A 21,923-nucleotide genomic window follows, 5' to 3' on the forward strand; every position below is an offset into this window, starting at 1 on the left:
AGCTATCCCTCTGAAGGAGGGCTTTATCCCTTTGAAGGAGGACCTAGTAACTTCCCTCCATTGCACTATAAATTACGGCATTGGGCTGGTTGCTAGGGAGGTTAGAAGCTGAGCATTTTTTAGGGTAAATGCTGGTGGAATTGAGACTTCCTAGTTAAGCTTGAGAGGAGAGATCACATACCTTTTTGGCTTCATTGGGAAGAGAGTGAAACTTGTCAAAGTAGAGGATACTTCTTGTTGGACCCCGGGATGAGCTTGTATAGCGTCAAGGCACAGGTTGTAAAGTTCTTCTTTGATTTGAATTAATACAATCAGATTCATTTTTCTCAACAAATTGTCTTATGTCATTTGTTTCATGAATTCCTTGATCTTCATGTTAAATATGTTTTATGATATTGGCTTTTCAGGTGCTATTTAAATTGTTTGCTTGCTTGTGTTTGCAGATTCGCAACAAGGGAGCTCACTTGGATCAAAGGAGCGAGGCTTCCACAAACTTGCATTGGACCCAAGGTAGGCCTAAATCACTTGTTTGCCTTTGTTTGTAAATGCATATTTAGAGAAAGATATTTTTTGATTGGCTTGCTTGTCACTAGGTCTCATTAGATTCTAGGAAGGTCTATCTTGTCTGCAAGATCGACTCATTCCGTGTGACAAAATGGCGACTCCACTGGGGACTTGATTTTTTCCTTGTTTTTACTTTGACCTGAGAAACTGTGTTTTTGTTTTTGTTTTTGGCTTGTTGTGTGTGGAATTGGGTATAATTAGTAGATCCAGGGTTATTTTTTGTTTTTCATAACTTTGGGAGAGGACCGCACCTTGGGCTTTTGACATAGTGCGTACCTATCCGCGCTTTTTCTTTTAGCACAGAGCGGTACTGCACCTGTGTTAACTGTGGGCCAGCGGACCCTGTCAAAATTTTGGAAAACCTAAGATTTTCTCTGTTAGTCAGCTTAGTTTTTGTTTAGAAGTTATTATCCCCTGCCCAGACCTACATATAACCTACCAGAAGCTTTCCTTAGGTTGATTTCATTGGTGTTAGGGTTTTTGGTGAAATTCCTAGAAGTTTTTCTTGTTGGGTTTGGTTTTCATTTTGGTCTTGTAGTAGCTCTGAGCTTAGAAGCCGTAGGAACCTCAGATCACCTTGGTTTTTACCAGCCTTCTTATGAGTCTGACCATTTGTGAATCTACCTTTGTTGAGGAATCCACCTTGTGTTTTCTCTTTACAAAACTTCGAAAAGCTTGTGTTTAAAAGTTTGGATTTCATTTTTAAAAAAGAAAACAAAATTGGTTGTTTTTTGACTGATTTGTGATTTTGGATAAATTGGTCCTTAGTTTACATTTAGCTAAGTAAAACATCCTTAAAAAGACAAGCTTTGACTTAAAATAGGTTTTTATAATTTATAGATCTCAAAGTTAGTCATTTTCATAGTTTTGAGTGTTTTATAAAAGATAAAAAAAAAAATCTCTTTTGAAAAGTTTGTTTTTGTAGTGGTTGAGTGTTTTGAAAGAAAAGGGAAATTTTTGTGAAAATAACTAGTTGTCTCATTTTGAGTGCATTGGAAAGGACAAAAGCTCTTATTTCAATTTGTGTGTTAAGAAAGATTTGTGTTTACAAGTATTTGCATCCTCAAACTCTTTCCTAGCTAGAAGTTCATTGAAGGGAAAAGATTGTTTAATCATCTTAAGTGCATTTTTTTTTTTAGTGATTTTGAGTCGAGTCTTCATACCACGAGTTTCATCTCCGCACCTCTTGACTTAATCAAAAACCAATAAAAATAACACTTAAAGTAAAATTCATCTAGTAATATTTTTATTTCTAGGGCTCTGATACACCAACATAGCTTAGGCTAGTGTCTTGGCGTAGGAGAGTAATTAACTCTCCAAGACAGTAAAACAAACAAGTAGCTATATCTTGTGGTAGGGAAGAAATCCAATTGTTGCATTTATGCTCTGGGAAAGCTCCTCTTAAAGGAGAAGCACGAGATCGTGTCCGAACCAGTGTGGGAATCAATCCTTCCTCATTGGGAATGATGCCAGATATTCACGTATTAAAAACGGTAAACCTCGGATTAACCATTGTCGAGGAGCCTGGGGTCACTTGTTGGTAAACCTTGGATTATGTCAAGGAGCCTTCAAGGGGATTGAGCTTGCTACTCTGCCCTTGCGTGCGTATCGGATCGTAGACTGTTCCACCTAATATATTTGTTTCGGTTGGTAACCTTAGTGACCATATTCTTTAGGATTCTTCCTAAGGTGACAGTGGTGGGAAGATCCCACTGTACCTGGAGCAGACGTCGGCTAGACTCATTTGGATTTTCTGGGGGGTTCTCTTCACTCGAGATGGTTAAGTGGAGGAACTTGTGCCGCTCTATTCATTAAGCAGGTTTCCGGGGTAACTGTTCCAACTGCCATTTCTATATTGAACTCTGCGACGTTGGGCTTCATCACCAACTAGTGTTTTCAGTACGAAAAGTTACTGTTTGTGTGTGTTTGATCTCCTAGATTCTTTAGGCGTGTGATTCAAATTTGTTTGGTTCTTTAGAGGCTTTAGGTGGTTTTCATTGAGATTTTACTTTGTTTGCGTGTGTAGTTAAAATTTTTTAATCGTGGCTGAATTACCGAGGAAGTCCCGTAGACTTCGGGGCCAACCTCCCAAGTTTTCACCGAGCCGGCCTGAAGGGTTGAGAGCCCTCGTAACTCCTAGAGACAGTAGAGTTGGGTCACCTGAAGAAGGAGAGTCTTCTTTGGTGGTACATCCTGATTTTCAAGCTTTAGTTGCAGATTATAATCCACAATCGGCGTCTGTTTCCGAAGTTACTGGTACCTTTTCATCTACTAGTGATATAGGTGAGGAAACTGAAATATCTGAACCTGAAAGTGAATTTGCTGCTACTCCAACATTGGGGTTTGCTTCTCCAGCTTCTAGTGGTCCTAGTTCACCTAGGGTATAAAGAATAGTTACCCAATATCTTCCTTCTGGACTTATAGCTATTGAAGAACTTGCTACTCCGGAAAAAGAAGTAGGCATCCCTATCCCTGAAAATCAACCTGTTATTGAACTAAGGGAGCATGAATCAATTTTTTACAGTCCACCTAGGAGCAGTACTTGGTATCTTTCTTTGACTAATTTCTTAGAAAACCCAGGGTTAAGTTTTTCACCACCTCGTGTTCGTTATCACCCAACACCTAGAGGTTACTATCCTCTGTTAAATATGTCAAGATAGTCGTCCATGTTTACTCAATCGCCAGAATCCTTTTTGTAGGGTGGTCCTTCTGTTCCCTCTGGGTATCAATCACTTTCTGGTACTTTTTCGGGAGCATCTCCTCAACCCATTGAACAAGGGTTATTAACTGGAAGCAATGGTACTAAGCCGTTGAGCGTAGAAGATATTCTCATGATGTCAGGTACTATTCCTAATCCTCAACCTCAAGGTGGCCAGTTACCGCCTGGGGGGCAGCCTCAAAATCCTTAATTATCGCATGGGGGGCAACCTCAAGGTACCCAATTTGCGCCTGGGGGGCAACCTCAAGGACAGTACATACCTACAAGACAATACGTTCCTCAAGGTCAATCCCAGACTCAATATGTACCCTAAGGTCAACCCCAGTATCAATATGTACCTCAAGGTCAACCCCAGTATCAGTACGTGCCTCAAGGGTATCAACCCCAAGGTCAGTACTCAAACTAAGGTTTCCAACCACCCTCCAGTCAATCATATGTTCAAGGAATGGGAAATGTACCTTTGAATTATCAATCCTATCCTCAACCCGGTTATGGTCCTCAATATTCTCAACCTGTTATGGGTCCGTACCTCAGAATGAATTTAGTGTGGGATCCATCGCAAACTCAACAGGTCTTGCAACCGAATGTACAGTTGTCATCTCAAACTGGACAACCCTTAGTTTCTGGTACACCCCAGCAACCTGTCCAGTCTACTATTAAAACTTCTGTACCTTCGATAGTTTCTCAGCCTGGGCCTAGTACGCCTCGTACTTCGCCTCAAACGACTGCTGCAACTGCCGCAACATCTGTTCAATCTACCCCACCTACTTTTGGAGTATCGACAGCTCCGGTTTCTACTGTTCCTGTATCTACTTCTCAGACATCTTTACCTTCATCTGGATCCACGATTCAAACTTCGATTCAAATGCCTGTAGGACAACCTGGTTCAAGTACGGTTGTCACAAGTCAACCACAATTTACTTATCAACCGTACCAGGGACAATACCAATTCGGTCCTGTTGTGCAGCAACCAGTCTATCAATATCAACCGTACCCTGGGTACACATATCGACAACCTCAACAACCCCAGTACGGTCCGGTTAATCCTGGTTTTCCGGGAGGATACAATATCCCAAATGCAATTCCTATTCCTAGTTATCCTGGATATCCTCCTCCTGGGGTTGGTCTCATGACCCAGAGTTTTAGGGACCCTAATCATCAGTTACCGTTTATCGCAATTATGAACTTGCCTAACTTGTCGCGCCTAACGAACGATCCCATTAATTATCTTCCATTTTGGCCGCCAATGCCGAATAAGTTGCCTAGTGATATTCCTAAGTTTGAAGGCAAATCAGGAGAGGACCCGTCGAACCATGTGATGACTTATCACCTCTGGTGTGCATCTAACTCCATTTCAGATGATTCAATCCGTCTAAGGCTTTTCCAGCGCACTCTAATTGGTCTCGCGGCCAAGTGGTACATTGAGTTACCGCGAGGCACTTTTTATAATTTTAGTCAGTTAGCTACCTCGTTTTTAACTCATTTTCAGTTGCCAGTCAGATATGACAATGGCACGGAATTACTAACTTCATTAAAGCAATCGACGTCCACTTACATTTCAGATCACATTCATGAATGGAGACGTCGACGACATTTAGTGAAGGTTTTTATTCCGGATCAGATTTTGGCTGAATGGTTTGTAAAATCTTTGTTGCCAAAGCTCACTAAAGATGTAGCTAAGGCTGGAGTTGTTACTGAGGAGCAAGTAATTGCTCAAGCATAGTACCTTGACTTGGTCTATACTTAGTCAGGTACGTTACACGAGAAAATCCCCGACCTTCCCAAGAAAAATCAAATCGCTGCAGCTCCTTCAGGGTCTCATGCCGCTGATGGTATGATTGGTACAGTTAACACTAAAAGTAAGAAGAAGTCTTCCAAGAATTCTTCTCCTATCATAACCTTGCCTGATTCCCCGACAGGAGATTCGTTCGCAGAGATTTCCGCCGATATTCACGTTGTAGAGTCATCTACAGCCAAATCAAAATCTGGTGGCAAGAAGAAAGGGAAGAAGAAGAATAAAACGGACAAAAATTCAAAAGAGAAACCTGAAAAATCGAAATCCAATGATGAAAAACGCAAACCTCATTATCCTTGTCTCATTTGTGACGAAGAACATTTTACAAGAGACTGCCCTCATCATGCAGAGGTTGCGAAGATTGTCAAAGGTTCCCAAATGCCTGCTGTTTTGAAGGATCCTTTTCCAAGTCAAGACAGTAAGATGATAGGTTCTTCCTCAAGTGCCAATGAAGAACCCATACTGATGATGTCCCATGTTAGGATTGCGACTCGATTGCATGATTATGGTAGTAAAAGTCTTGTTGATGGTAAAGAAGTAGAATCTTCTCATTCTAACCCATCAACCTCAGCTCCCGGTTCCGATCCACTACAGATCGAGAAACCTAATCCAGACTTGGTAATCAAACCGCCCGCCAAGGGTATACTTCGAAAGTCAGCTTTCAATCCACATGCGAGAGCGGCTCAGAACTATAACATTGTTGAGGATTTAGCAGTTTCACCCTCAGCAATGTTGGCTTTGGAAGTGCTACAATCATGTCCAGCACATCGTAAATTACTTTTGTCGGCTATAGGATCTGTTGACGTTCAGGACTTGAACCTAATAATTTTCGATCTAGAAAATAGTACACCGTGCTTACCTCATCAAATGGCTTTCCAGATTCTAGTGATAGTAAAAAACAGGCCTATTCACAGAACTGTGATTGATGAGGGAGCCTCAACGTGTATTATGTCGATACAGTGTTGGAGATCGCTTGGTTATCCTTTGCTAAATCAATCCCCAATGATTCTAAAGGGCTTTGATGGCCGTGGGTTTCATCATTTTGGCATTCTACAGGATTTACCTATAGGGGTTGAAGGAAAAACGGTTAATCTAGATGTGGAGGTGGTTGATGCCCCTCTAGATTACAACCTTCTCTTGGGTCGTAGTTGGTCTTACGTTATGACTCTGTTGTTTCATCGGTATTTCAGGTTATAAATTTTCCTCATAATGGAAAGATCATAACAATAGACCAGCTGGCTTACTTTTCATCTGACCCAGCCTCTTCTGAAAGTATTCAGCATGTCGGAAAAACGACTATCCCGTATAAGGATGTTGGAGTAGGACTAGTTAAAGATGTCGGTTTACTGGGAACTTTTCCTTTTCCTCTGATCAACGCATCGTATTCATTTGCAACCATTCATATGATTTCGTCAGACACCATTTTTTATGATGATCCTTGGATCGTTCCTTCTGAATCTGAGATAGACTCATTTGGCGATGTTATGCCTTTGAGTCCATATGAAATTGCGTATGAGGCCGTGCAATCGTTTACCGACCCATCTTCAACGAAAATTGACTTAATGAATGTGGTCCGTGAGGAATCACTTTTCACATCAATCTCAGATTCAATCATGTTTTCTGAACTTGTTCACTCTGATGAGCAAATTCGTGAAATCCTATGTGTAGATGATTTACCATGGGAAGATCTCCATCACAGATCTTCGTTCTTACCCGAGAATGATCGTTTTGAAAATGATTTATCATCAATTTTTACGACTGAATATGTCAAGGAAACTCAGAATCCAATGAAAAATCCTGATTCAGAGTTAAATTTGGGAAACATCTCTCGAACTATTCCTATTGACATTTCGGTGAAGCCTAGAATTGTTGAGAACATTCATATAGGTGCCTTGTGTACAGAAGACGAAATTCAAATATATAAGGCCCTATTTCAAGAATTCCGCAACGTGTTTGCTTGGTCATATGAGGAAATGCCAAGAATTGATCCCATGATTGTTGTTCATGAAATCAAGACTTACCCGGACTCTAAACCCGACCGGCAATGTTTGCGTCAGATTCACCTGAGAAAAGCTGCTGCTATTAAAGCAGAAGTTGAAAAATTACTCAAAGCAGGTTTCATTTATCCAATCCCGTTAACAGATTGGGTATCGAATATTGCTCCGGTTAACAAAAAGCAAGGGACATTAATCGAGCCTGTCCAAAGGACAATTACCCAACTCCCTATATCGATCAAATCATTGATGATTGTGCCGGTAGCGAAATATTCTCCTTCATGGATGGTTTTTCCGGATACAATCAAATCAATATTATACCTGCCGATCAACCAAAAACAACTTTCATTTGTCCATGGGGGACATTTGCTTATTGCAAATTACCTTTTGGGCTCAAGAATGCCGGAGAAACTTTTCAAAGGGCCATGACTTATGCGTTTCATGACATCAAGCACATTGTGCAACCCTATCTCGATGATTTGCCTGCTCATTCATTACATCGAGCTGATCATCTCATCCATTTACGAGCAATATTTATGAGGTGTAGGCATTATCAGATTCGGTTGAATCCACACAAATGTGTTTTCTGTATAGAAACAAGTCGATTGCTGGGATTTGTTGTTTCGAAAGCCGGCATTCGCGTCGATCCCTCAAAGGTCAAAGCTATTGTCAAATTACCTCCTCCTTCGAGTCTTCGCCAACTCCAAAGTTTGCAAGGGAAGGCAAACTCTTTATGGCGATTCATTCCTAACTACGTCGAGGTTACCAAGGGTTTTACCCAGTTGTTGAAACAGAATACTCCATTCTATTGGGATGAGATAGCTTAGAAATCTTTTGATGCACTAAAACACGCGTTGACCCATGCATCGTTATTGCATCCTCCCAACTACAACCAGGATTACTTCTTGTATCTCACCGCCTCTCATTCCACCATTGGAATGGTCTTAGTTCAGGAAGATGAATTCAGTACTAAACATGTGATATATTACCTTAGTCACACTTTAAATCCAACTGAGCTAAAATACTCAAATGTGGAGAAATTGGCATTGGCAGCTATTCAAGTTGTCCAACGTTTTCGTCACTACATTTTACTACGTAAAACTACAGTAATTTCTGATTGCAACCCTATGATCTACATTTTGACAAAGCAATTGCTAGGGGGCAAGTACTCTAAATGGATTGTTATCCTGCAGGAGTTCGACTTGGAATTTGAAAAATCTAAGTCTAAAAAATATTTAGTTTTTGCGGAGTTAATGTGTAACTTCCCGCGTGCTGACACAGAAACTGTGGCGAAAGAGCCCATTGCGGACGAATCCTTGTTTTTAATCAACACTTTAGATCCATGGTATGGGGATATCATTGTCTATCTCCAGACCCAATCCTTTTGGCCGGAAATTTCAAGGTCAGAACGTCGGAAAATACGATTCCAGTCCCAACAATTCAGGATTATTGGAGATACTCTTTATCGTTGTGGGGTGGACTTTGTTTTTCGATGATGTTTAACTCACGAGGAAGATGAAAGGGTTATAAATGACTGTCACTCTGGAGCATGTGGCGGTCATATGTCTGGGTATGCCACAGCCCAAAAAATATTGCGCGCTGGCTACTTCTGGTCGTCTTTGTTTAAAGATTGTATTAACGCTGTCTGAAAATGCCACAACTGCCAAATTTTTGATCAAAAGATGCGTGCTCCACCTACTCCTCTCCACCATATAATTGTCGTTGGTCCTTTTTCCAAATGGGGTATCGATTTCATTACATGTAACCCTCACTCAGCTGGGGGGCATGCATATATCATCCTTGCGGCAGATTATTTTACCAAGTGGGCCGAGGCGATGCCTACATTTGAGGCAGACGGCAAGACAGCTGCAATTTTCATGTTCAATCATATAATTGCTAGGTTTGGTGTCCCACAAGCGATTATCACTGATCATGGGCATCACTTTCGAAATGTTATGATGACCGAACTTACAGGCCAGCTTGGTTTGTGTCACGATAGTTCAACTCCTTTTTATCCACAGGCTAATTGTCTGGTTGAATCCATCAACAAATTATTAGTCATCATGATCTGACGAATCATTGGGATTCATCGGTCGAATTGGCATAACATGCTATTTTCAGTGCTTTGGGCGTATCAAACCTCAGTAAAAACATCAACAGGGTTCACTCCTTTCCAACTAGTTTATGGTCTGGAAGCTGTGTTACCCATTGAATGCGAAATCCCATCATTGCAAATGGCCATCGAGTTACTTCCAGCCACTTCCGAAGAGGAAAAACGTTTGTTATACTTGGCTCAATTAGATGAGAATCGACGTGATGTTGCATTGGTGATCGAAACTCACGCAAAACGTATGAAAGCTCAGTATGATCGAAATGTGACCCCTAGAAAATTTTCGGAAGGAGATCTAGTCTTAGTTTACGATCAAGCTAATGATAAATTAGGCGCTGGAAAGTTCGTTCCTATGTGGCATGGTCCCTATGTTGTCAAGCGAAAGCTAGCAAAAGGGGCCTATGAATTGGTAGACTTTGACGGGGACTCTTTAGGTAAACCCAGAAATGGTCTTTACCTGAAAAGGTATTATGCTTAAAGAATGGGTATGGAGATTTTTAGTTAGGATAGTTTTTATTTCTAGCTGGTGTGTTTTAGTTTAAAAAGTGTGCTTAGCTTAGAGAGTGTTTTTTGTCATCATTCCTGCTTATCTTGGTTTTACTCTTGGTATTGCAGATGTCGATGCCTCTCCAAACATACATTGGTTTCGCTGATGGTGCTTGTCGTAATACACGGAACATTTCTTCCGCAGCTTGGGTTATCTATTTTCCCTCTGACGAGTTGGTATCTATGCATGGGGTAAGCCTCGGTCAAACAACGAACAACATTGCCGAGTATAGTGCGGTGATTGAGTTATTATCTGAATCTATTTCATTAGGGATTCAGAGTTTGATAGTGAGGTTAGATTCTGAACTCGTTGTATTACAGCTTAATAGAGTGTATGCCATTAGAAATCTAGTGTTATTGAGATTATTTTTGAGAGTGCGTCTCTTGGAACGTGAATTTGATTATACTGAATATCATCATATTCCAAGATATTTAAATACATTAGCAGATGCAATTTCTTCTCGAATGTTAAGTAGACATTTGCAATAATCATACATGTAAAATAAAACCATTCCATAACATGATTTACAAGATAAGCCGGTAATAGTGATATATATATAGGAGTGTGTCAAAAAATTACATCGTCCTCGATCATAGGTTGAAAAACACCTTATGATTGGCAAAAATGATAAGTACAAAAAGCAAAAATGTCATATGTGCCTACAATAGGCGATCATCCTGTCACTGGTGATGATCTCGATAAGAAACCACTGCACGGGCCACCTTGCAAAGGAACCTCCTAAAAGGTCCTGGGACCCCAATCACATAGCGCTGAAGTCGACGAGGAATGTCATCTATGCTGGTCTCCAGAATATCTCCTGTCAAGCGCTCTAGATGACTCTCCAACTCGGCCAAAGTCTCTGCTGATTCGTCCTGTGGGGCTGGCGCGGCTGCAACTGGTTGTTTCCTCTCGTAAGGCCGGAGAATGGCTGGTCGCTGTGGACCCACATCTACAGTTGAAACTTTTACTATCAGTTTTGGGATGATAGAAAAATAAAAAAATTTAAAATAGGAAAATGTTGAAAATGATTTTACCTGAGTCATCCCATTGCTCTCCTGGTGGAAGAGCCATGTCTAGGTCACCACGGAAATCTACCCCAGCGTAAGGGAAGTCCTGAATAGAAAAAACCTGGTTTTCCAACCATTGGAAATACTCAGGTTTGAATCGAACAACCTTTGTCCCCTCACCCGGATGACGGGCCATAACTGCTCCAACAGTAAGGTGCTGCTGGATCAACATTGGAACCCTCTGTAGACCAAAGCTCACAACCAAAGCCCCATAACCAAAGGTCTTCAGTTGTCAGTTCTTGGCTCTGGTTAGTTGGCCTTTTACATTGGCCAACACAGCATCGCACCAGTTGAAGATGGTGCCTCGAAAGCAGTCAACTGCCATCCGCATCTGGGATCCGGTGGCAATATGTAATGCGGCACTCCCACAAAGTCTGGTGACAGTAAATGCGATCACCATGAGTTCATGACGGGATATGGTTTTAATGTCTATCCCTTTGTCTCTAGCCTGGCTGTTGCAGAACTCTAGCCGGAGGCTATCGACAGACTGGCCACCTGGCCTAGTCCCGAATAGAGTCAAGTCTTCACCTCTCTTAGGCAAACCAGTCAAGAAATATATGTCTGCCGGCTCGATTTCGAGCTGGTGGCCACCAATGAAGAAGCACTGGTCCTGTATGCTCCATCTGTCAACCAGCCACTGTAAGAAATCCACCTGGGCCGTCATGCCAGGTATGGCCCAGAATTTGTACAAGCCGCATGCCTTCCATGCATCAATCGAAGGTTGGTGATTCAACGCGGCAAGATCCACGTCCTCATGCTCTCGTTCACGCCAATCTAGCATGATGTACCCTCTACATCCAATAAAAATACAAATTAGAATGCTAGAAATTAATTTGTTTGGGTCAAATTTGAGAATTTTTGGGTTAAAAACCCTTGCTGCAGGGACCGCACCCTCTGTGTTAGAGACAGTGCATGGGTCCGCACCTTGCCTACATGGAAGGTGCAGACCCCTGACTTTTTCCCCATTGAGAAAAAGTCGGGGTCCGCGGGCTGCCAGTGTTACGCCTGCGGGCCCCCGCGCGCGGGTTTTTAGCCTAAAAACCTTCCAAAAAATGAAATAAAAGCCTAAAAAAAAATGAAATGGTTAAAAATGAAGAGTAGGATGATGTGGATTACCTGGAGAAGACGGCGTTCGATTCCGACGGTTGGATTTTCCACAATCTTCACGGGAAGTTTATGGACAAAAGCACTATTTTCTCACCCAAATCTCAAACGGATAACAGATTATTCAGGCGAAATCTATCATTTTCGATGAAAAAACATTTAGAGTCACCTTTAAGCTCTTTTTTGACTCCTAAAACATGAAAAGATCGCCGAGTTTTTATTTTTAAACTCGTTAAAATGGAACTAAAAAGACGGTCCACTTACAGCTCTTTTCTGATCGTAAAAATATGAAAAGATTGCTGGATTTTTGTCGTTTCAAATTCGATATTGGTTATAAAACTACGTGTCGTTGATCACTTTTTTACTTTTTTCGGATCAGGGGCATTAATTACGAAAAGTACTCCTTGGTCGTAAAGATCAAGTGGTTCTCTCAAGTATTATTTTATACTTTTTCGGGCTTGGGAGACACAAATTTACGAAAAAGGTCAAACTTGGAGTCTTAAGTTTTTTCAAACTCTCTAAAATTGAAAAACGCCGAGTTTCTCCTATACTGGACTCGTTAAAATTTCACAGTAAAGGACCTGTTCAATTACAAATAGGAACGAACCACTCCTTCTTAGGGTTCGAATTTAAACTAAGTTGGACTCATCCGAAGGATGAGCTTATAATCAAGCAAATGTTATCCTCCTCAAGCTTGTCAAAAAATAAAGAGGTACTTGCCAGAAATGGTGGGGGAAAAGAGAGAAAAATGAGCCTGTTTGTCATACTTTGTAACCACTCTTGAAGACAACACTTTTATTCACCTGGGTTGGGAAATCCTTTGCCTAACAGTTGATCAAACCACATTGAAAGTCTTCAGCTGGTTTCTGGGTATTAACTTTGGGTCAATTGTCACCAAACCATATGTTGTGTCGTTATGTGTTCAAAAGGTCACTGCCAATAAGCCATTCATCTGCAAAATATCTGTCATCCATCTTGACCATCCCTGAGTCCGTCCTTGCAACTAAACTTCTTCAACTTGATCTATGATTTCGTGTTGTGGGCTTGCCTACGACAGACCGCTTTCTATCGACTTTAGCTCATTATCTAGAAAGATGATCTAGAAATCATCGGTACCTTGGGATCTGCATGCCTCAATGGCAGGTTTCTCGCCTTTGACGACAGGTTGCATCATTGACCTTTGATCAAAGGATTCCATGACATGTTCGACATCAACACATTTATTCACATCTCATGGATTGTACTGGGTACTTTGAGAGCCATTGACATCACTGGTGGTTTCTCTCACACTTGTTAACAATTTACATCATTGACTGGTAATCAAGTGGTTTCTACCATGTTCGACATCAACACATTCATTCGCATGGATAGAATCGTACTGTTTCGAGAAGTAGAAATGAAGACCCTGGATCTAGTTTCTGCAATCCAGGTTGCGAGGAATTTTGTATTCATTATATGATGGACTATTCATAAACAGATGGCTACATCCATACTATGTCCACATGAGGCTATACTTGTGATGTATTACAAGATCATTCCTGTATCAGAGCAGTAGTTAGTTTTCTAAGTCAGTTTTGATATGAGTATGGGAATGCCTACCTCAGCGATGATATGATCTCATATATATATCTTGCATTGAATGTTTTTACAGGTTCCGACCGGGCTCTCCACAAGATGATCCTCAAAATGATAAAGTACTTCACTCTTCCTAAATGATAAATGAAATCCTCATCTACTACAAACTTCGCACTTTAGGGGGCAATATGTTACACAAAAATATCGTCACCATGATTATTTGCAGTCAGTATAGGTCTATCATCACTTGTACTGTCCTCCTAAGCAAGTCTCACACCTCAGCTCTTCAAGTCAAACTTTGAAAATGAGAGAAAGATATTGAAAATCAACAAATCTCTGGTTCCGCACTTTCTCTCACTGTTGCCTGTGGTCCCGCACCTCCTGTTTACAAAAATTGTGGACCTGCCCGCTCTGTCCCTAAAGGAGTGGGTGCGGACCCCTGTAAAAGTCAAAAAAGGCGCAATTTTATTCTAAAAAACTCACTTTGGGTTAATTCTAGATGATTCTAGAAGGAATTTTGACGTGGATTGGTCACTCTTAGGTGGTTCATGCATCCCAAAAGAGAAGGAGCTAATCCATTGATGAGAGGAGCTATCCCTTTGAAGGAGGGCTTTATCCCTTTGAAGGAGGACCTAGTAACTTCCCTCCATTGCACTATAAATTAAGGCATTGGGCTGGTTGCTAGGGAGGTTAGAAGCTGAGCATTTTTTAGGGTAAATGCTGGTGGAATTGAGACTTCCTAGTTAAGCTTGAGAGGAGAGATCACATACCTTTTTGGCTTCATTGGGAAGAGAGTGAAACTTGTCAAAGTAGAGGAGACTTCTTGTTGGACCCTGGGAGGAGCTTGTACAGCGTCAAGGCACAGGTTGTAAAGTTCTTCTTTGATTTGAATTAATACAATCAGATTCATTTTTCTCAACAAATTGTCTTATGTCATTTGTTTCATGAATTCCTTGATCTTCATGTTAAATATGTTTTATGATATTGGCTTTTCAGGTGCTATTTAATTTGTTTGCTTGTTTGCATTTGCAGATTCGCAACAAGGGAGCTCACTTGGATAAAAGGAGCGAGGCTTCCACAAACTTGCATTGGACCCAAGGTAGGCCTAAATCACTTGTTTTCCTTTGTTTATAAATGCATATTTAGAGAAAGATAGTTTTTGATTGGCTTGCTTGTCACTAGGTCTCATTAGATTCTAGGAAGGTTTATCTTGTCCGCAAGATCGACTCATTCCGTGTGACAAGGACAAACACCGTTAGGAGACCTACAAATCAAGCATGCATATACATATACATATCTGATAACTCTGTCATATATACCAAAACATGAATCCACGGTATGGACCCAACCATCTGGATAGAAATCACCATGTGAAAAGATCCACGATATGGGCGCCGCCATTCGAATGAAAAAGGATCGTCTGGAAGTTTAAGACCCATAGTATGGACGTAGCCACCCTATATAAAAGGATCATGTATAAAATCATGAATAACACATAACTCCACACAGCTTGAGTTATATCAAAAAAATCTCAAGGTCTTGCGCTCCATCCCAACCTGATCAAAGTATGAATTCTAACATGTGAATGAATGTGTCAAAGTTGAACATGCTACAAAACCACATGATTATCGGCCATTGATGTGAACCATTAACAGGCATGCGAGAAACCACCAATAATGACAATGGCTCTCAAGGTATGACTGTTGTAGGGAAAAGTATCCGATTCGGATGACCCTATCCCACTCTAAGGGTGATAGTACCTCAGCAACAACTGTAAACAAAACTACTTAAGGTTTACTTCTTTATGAAAGCAAGAGAGAATGAAGAAATGCACTAACCGTTGCCTTGCGCTTAATATTTGCTCCAATCTCTTCTCTTTGCTGCTTGCTCCTAGCTCTTTGCTCTTTTGCTGGCCCAGCTACAATGAGATCCTGCAAAATAACAAAGAAGGAAACTACAAGAAGCATGCATTCATAACTGATTCAAGGATTAGCATAAATCAAATATACAATCATCACAATACATCATTGAAACAAATGCATATAGAAGAACCTCAATAGCTTTTATTAATGGAAGAAGTAAAGTTCTGAGAAGGTTACAACCATTGAAGGCTCCAATCCAGCAACACCTCCCAGCAGAAAGAATTTCTCCTCTTCACCTCCTTCAAGCAATCACCCAATAGTTCTATAGTGAAACCAACAGCATATCATTACTTTGCACAAAATTCCAGCCTCCTGAGCTCATAGGAAAGAGCTCAATATATAGATGAATTGAGAAAGGATGAGTCAGCTTGCAACTGATGTGTAGCTGCCTTGTGTCCTCTCTCTCTTCAGTTGATCTTCAGTTCTTGAGTCCACTTGTAGAACCTTGCTTCCACTTGGAGAAACAGAGCCTCTGACTCATCACAAGGCGAAATCCCTGATCCAAGTGTCATTTTTGAAAGATTCCAGAGCAATGACTCAGTGTGCCACTTGTCCCATCTCGCTCAGCGCAGGTGGCCTTTGTTCTACCTGCTTTGCAACGCAGGTACACCATGGAGGAGTTGAGTTTCAGCGCAGAAGCCTAGTGGAGCACCTGCTTTGATTTCATGATTGCTTGTTTTTGAGTGTTTTCAGGTGGAGAACTGATCTGAGAGCTGTTGGTTTGCTGACCTTGTTCCTCTAGGGGTAGGAACATCATGTTTAGGGACTTTGGATCCCTTGGATTATTGACAATTCATGCCTGATGCTGCAAGGCACAAAATTGTCTATAACAGATGCCCCCTAAAGTATGAGGTCGTTTATCGGGTGAAATGCTTTATTAGGAGGATCCGAAGTTCATTCAATCTGCTGAGAAGTGTCCTGTAATAAGATACAATACAATACATTACTTTTCATACTTTTTCATGATCTAGCTGAGGCGGGTATTCCCATGCTCAGCTTTATAAATTCATTTTGGTACATAGAACAGACGATCGTCTGACGGTAGACTGATAATTCTCTGCTGAAATTATCATCCTTTGAGAAGGATGATCATCTGCTGCAATGATGTACATATCAAATGTCTTTATATCCTGAATATATATCGCAGCCCGGATGGATGAAACTAGATCCGGGGTCTTCAATCTCTTCCGATCTTCACTCGATGTACAAGTCGATCCATGTGAGAGTTTCTTGAAGTCGAACATGGAAAGACATCACTTGATTACCGGTCAATGATGTAAACCGTTAACAAGCGCGAGAGGAATCACCAATAAGGATGATGACCCTCAAGGTACAGCAGTACAATTCACATGGTGGGAATAAGGGACTTGGCGTCGACCACCATGCAAAATCTTCTGGTCGAAGGTCATTGATGTATAGCTGTCGCTAGAAGTGAGAAACTTGCCATTAAGGCATGCAAGCTTCAAAGTACTGAAGGGGTTGTTCCTAGATCAACTCCTTGGATAATGAGCTGATGTCGACAAGGAGCGATCCGTCAAAGGAGGGCCTTAATGAATCCCACATCAGTGACACGGAACGGAGCTAGTGATTGTGATGAGGTGAAAACAAACTGTGATGTATGATTCAGGGTGGCGGTCATGAAATGGATGAAGGACAATGTATGGCAGTGGATGGGACACGGTTGACTCTTTGCAGAACAACATCTCTTGAACATATAACGACACTGATGTGATGGATCGGTAGCATTACCCCAAATGTGGATGGTGTGGCGAGGACCATGGTGATGAGACCGGTGAATGAAACAACCCAACCCGATGTGATACGGAGGACAAAGTGTCATGTTCAAGAGCGACTTGCTACCATTAAAGCTGTGAGGTTCTCCCAATTTTTCCCCAGTCATTGCTGACCAGTACCTCTTTATTTTTGTCAAGCTTGAGGAGGATAACATATGCTTGTTCTATAACCTGCCCTTCGGGCAAGCCCATCGCTATGTTTTAACGAGCCTAGCGATAGGGAAACTCGTTCTCGTCTAAAGACAAGTTTGTCGCTATTTAATGAATTTAACGAGTCTAACGACAAGGATAACTCGGTCCTTTTCATTTTTAGAGAATCTGAAAAGGTACATAAAGTCAACTCCAGAATTCCTTTTTCATCATTTAATCCCTTAAGTCCGAAAAAGTATAAAACAATACAGATGGGATGAATTTTCAATTGCTTTAACGAGCCGAACAAAACAAGCGCTTGATATTTTTGTGCAATAATCCCTCAGGTCCAAAAAGATTAAAATCTAGAGGAGGGATAGCTCTTCCGGTCGTTTAACGAGCTGGAAGGCCAAAACTCGGCAAACTTTTCATATTTTACGAGTCAGGACAAAAGAGCTCAAAGAAGACTCGTCTTTTGAGGAACGAGTGATAAACAGGGATAGCAGCAGATTCCAGGTGCAGGTTGGAATTTTCCAATCACGGCAGTGTCACAAGGATGGCTAAGTGAAATCACTCTTCGCAGCTGTTCCTCAAAATGGGTAAACAAACATATGGAGATGAACGATTGGCCAAATGAACGGATGGAGGTGAGACTGCAAGAACACGACCAAGGGCTTTAATATGGCTGTCAAAGGTTACATTTACCAAGGTTATTTACCGGTTCATTTTTCTGGGTGAGCTTGAACTCTAGGGGAAGATTGCTCACAACTTATGTTTATTTTTTAACGAGCATGAACTATGTGCTAAAACTGCTCGGATCTTGCGTTTATTTTTTAATGAGCATGAACTGTGTGCTAAAACTGCTCGATTATACCAGTCTTAATACAAGGAACGCCTCAGGTGAGGTAGTCATATTTAAGGAGCTATACCTCACTAGTTACTCCAATTTGGCAAGTTTTAACTTTTGCCCCACATCCTTTCTTTATGTAAGCTGGAAAGGGCTAATCCTACGAGTTTAACGGGTTAGACCTACAGGTTTAAAGGGAGGACCTAAAAATTTAAAAAATAAATAGTCGTCCCGTGCTTACACTCCAAAAGGTTCGCATGCCCCCAGGTATAAAGTATAATTTCAAGGCTACCCCTCCTCTGTCCCACCTCTGTTTTTCTACTTGTCGTCTTGCTATATTTTTAACGATACTTGTCTTCTCGTTATTTTTCGGTGCCGACGGTACTTGTCTTCCCATCAGTTCACTTTTTGATTTTTGCAAGATCGCAACAGATAAAACATTGGCGTTACGGAGGGAGGTTTGCCTCTTACTTATTATCCGAAAAATGGTTTTGTTCGCTGCCGCAAACTAAACTCTTTTTCCCGGCGATGTCTATTACTAGGTTACTAAAGATGGTGACCACTTGTTGCAGCAATTTCATCTCTTTCTTTGGAGGCTGCCCCTACTTATCCTTCAAAACATATGTTTTAATGGGTGAGGCTTGCCTTCAAAGATGGTGGCTACTTGCCGCCACAAATGGATCTCCTCCCTCGGCATCCTACTTACCTAGACAATGGGAGCGAGAAGCTGATTATCTCACTCACATAACTTTGACAAAAGAACTTTATCCTAGAACAACCCTCTCTTCCATGCCGGACGGGGTACGGACTAGTCATATTCTTCTGCGGAAATTAACTTTATACCCAAGGTTTTCTCTGCCCAAGGCAGGCCAGGGTGCATGCCCCCTGGGTCCCAGTTCTTTCTCTCGAATCACTCGCATTCGTCGGGAAGTAGAACCGGGGGTGGAGGCATTCCTTGAGTGAATGAACTGTTAAGGGATGGTATTTGACTATTTGCGATGCGTGATCCTGGAAATGAAAGTTGGTCTACGAGCTTGACCATTCTTCCTTCGTGCGGAAAACACATAACTCTGAAGAGTGAGGACACTATCGCCTCCATGCAATATATATAGTCTCGTCCGAGGAGTAAGTTATACACCAAGGGTCCTTGGACGACCATGACGTTCATATGAACTGTCTTCCCCTTCAATGTAACGGGAACATTGGGGAGAATCCCTAACGGGCGACTGGTTCCTTTATCAAAACCTGATAGATTTCTCATCTCAGGTAAAAGCGCCGGGGAACCCAGTGCTTTCCAAGCAATAGAGGAAAGGATACTCACAGATGCCCCTTCATCAATGATAGTTCCAGCGAGCACCATTCTGTAGATTTGGACGATGATTCTGAATGGGATACTGGCTGGTAACTGGGGTCTGCCTAGTTGATTCCAATCAAAGGACACAACCAGGTTGCTTGGTGGTGGGACCGAATACACGGCTGGATACGACCCTGACGATGTTCCTTCCTGCGATAAAGGAATGGGCGCGTTGCCCTGATGCTCATCAGAGTCTGTGTTGATGAAAAGAATCTGGATGGTGTCATCCTTGTTCTCTTCAGTGAGGGTGTCATTTGAAGATGAATCTTCAACGACGGTGTCATTTGAGGATGAAACCTCTGAAGGAAGAACCGGGTCAACTACCGTTTCGACCTTTAGACTTTCGTCTGGTCTGGATTCAGTAGGTTCATTCTCAATGACCGACACTTCAGCTGACCACTTGATCGGGCCAGCTAGATTTTCAACTATCGAGGGACTTGGCACGAGTTTTTGGTATCCAGGAGGAAGTCGTAACGGTGAAACCGGACGATCTTCCAAAACTCTCTTCGCCTCATCTAAGAATGGACAACGGTGGATGGCGTGATCGCCTTCACACAGTCTGCAGGGTGATCTTGGTCTCCCTCTTTGTCCTTCACTCTCACTAGTTGACGGAATGCAATCAACATGTCTATCAGAGGTTGATGCTACCGGATTGTGCAACCTGGGGGACCAGTCCCTTAGTATCCGGGGAATACAAGGACAGTCACGGTGGAAGTGGGTCCCTTTGCAAATGACACATGGCGATTTAGACCCGGTCGGTGCAGTGTGTGGATTTTTGTCAGATGTCTTTTGCTTGCCCCCAGTCGCCTTCGCCTTAGGCTCCTTCTGCTTCTTTTCTTTCTTCTTCTTCTCCTTCTTCTCCATGGGAGGCTGACTTTTGCCGGCTCTACCTTGCGAAGATGAAGGATCAGAGGAAGAATTGTAAGAAGTGGAAGGCTGGAGGGTAGCTCTAGACTGGTCTGACTGTTGATTCGACTGCTCAGGATTAGTGGTGATCTGAACTACATTAGTTGAAAAGAGCCATACAGGTAGGCCAATTGTCAATCCTGGAAGTGACAATGTGGCCATATGAGGCGCACCAACATCTCCCCAAGAGGAGAAGGGATTGGGACTTCCACCAAGGTGACTTCCTTGGTTGGTGGGCTCCATACTTTTCAACTGAAAGATCAACGTGGGAATAACAGGTGATTATGTTCCGATTAAAATAAATTTTATTAACGACGCTTTAGACACAACTTTGCTTTTTCATGTTTTAAGAGTCGAGAAAAAGCTAAAGATGACTCTAGTCTCCTTCGATGTTTTAACGAGCCCGAAGTGACAAATGCTCGGATGGACTTTTTCAGTTATAGAGTTTGAAAAAGGCCAAAAGAAACTACTCTGGAGTTCTAGGCAGAGGGTGTGCCAAACTTTTCGCGAAACCACAGAATACGTTTTACGGTACGGGTGGTCGATCTTCGTGAATGCTGTGTTCACTGCATCGCGATCAGTAGGGCGGCCGACACGGCTTCCTATGGATAAAGGCTTTGTTCCTATAGGGGTCTCCCAATATATACGCGACGGTACGTGGGAGCACAAGTCCGTATTGGTGCCACCGACTCTCAGGAGGAATCACCCACCTTCGTAGAGATCGACAGTCACTATGTTTAACGACGCCGGAACACGTCTCTACCTAGACCTCTATGTGTTTGCGTTATGTTACAAAGCGTTGTTATGTAAATTGAATTTATTTTAATGTTGATCTTGTTTAGCAGTTTTCCTTTAAGGATCACCACGAGATGTATGTAACAAATTCCTGAATGCAGTCTAAGATGAGAAGCAAACTTTTCAATCTTTCAACTTTGAAAAATCTTAACTACTGAGGAGAAGAAAGGCAAATCTTTTCACACAGATCATAGAGCACACACTAATGCAAAATTTCCTAAATCAGCATGCAAACAGTCAAATGCAAAATGCACAATGCATGTATTTTCTTTTCCCTTTCTTAATGTTGATGTATTACAAAAAGAAAGTTGTTATTTAACTTTGATTTCGATTTAAAGCGAAAACAAACAAGCTTGTCCAAAATCAAAAGACACCTTAAGATTTACCTGTTTAATCACTGGAAATACATGAAATCAAACCATAATGACGAAACTAAAAAGACTAATCAGCTATGGACAGCAAACAAGCTAACTCTTTAGACCAGCAAAATGCCTAACACAGGTTCAGATCTAAGAGGCCAAAGCAAGACTAATTCACTTTCGTTATGGGAAATTGTAAATGATGTAAGAAATACAAAAGAACAAGTACAATTTCGTTATATAACAGAGGCGGAATGATGGCAAGTAAGGTTGGTTTCAGAACAGGTACAAGACTGGTAACTGGCTGCAAAATCTATAGTGAAAACAGGCAAGAAAAAGGGAG

The sequence above is a fragment of the Pinus tabuliformis genome, chromosome 1_1, assembly GCF_031772625.1.
Source record: "Pinus tabuliformis cultivar Carrire ecotype Pingquan chromosome 1_1, CPIR1, whole genome shotgun sequence".
Taxonomy (NCBI): Eukaryota; Viridiplantae; Streptophyta; class Pinopsida; order Pinales; family Pinaceae; genus Pinus; species Pinus tabuliformis.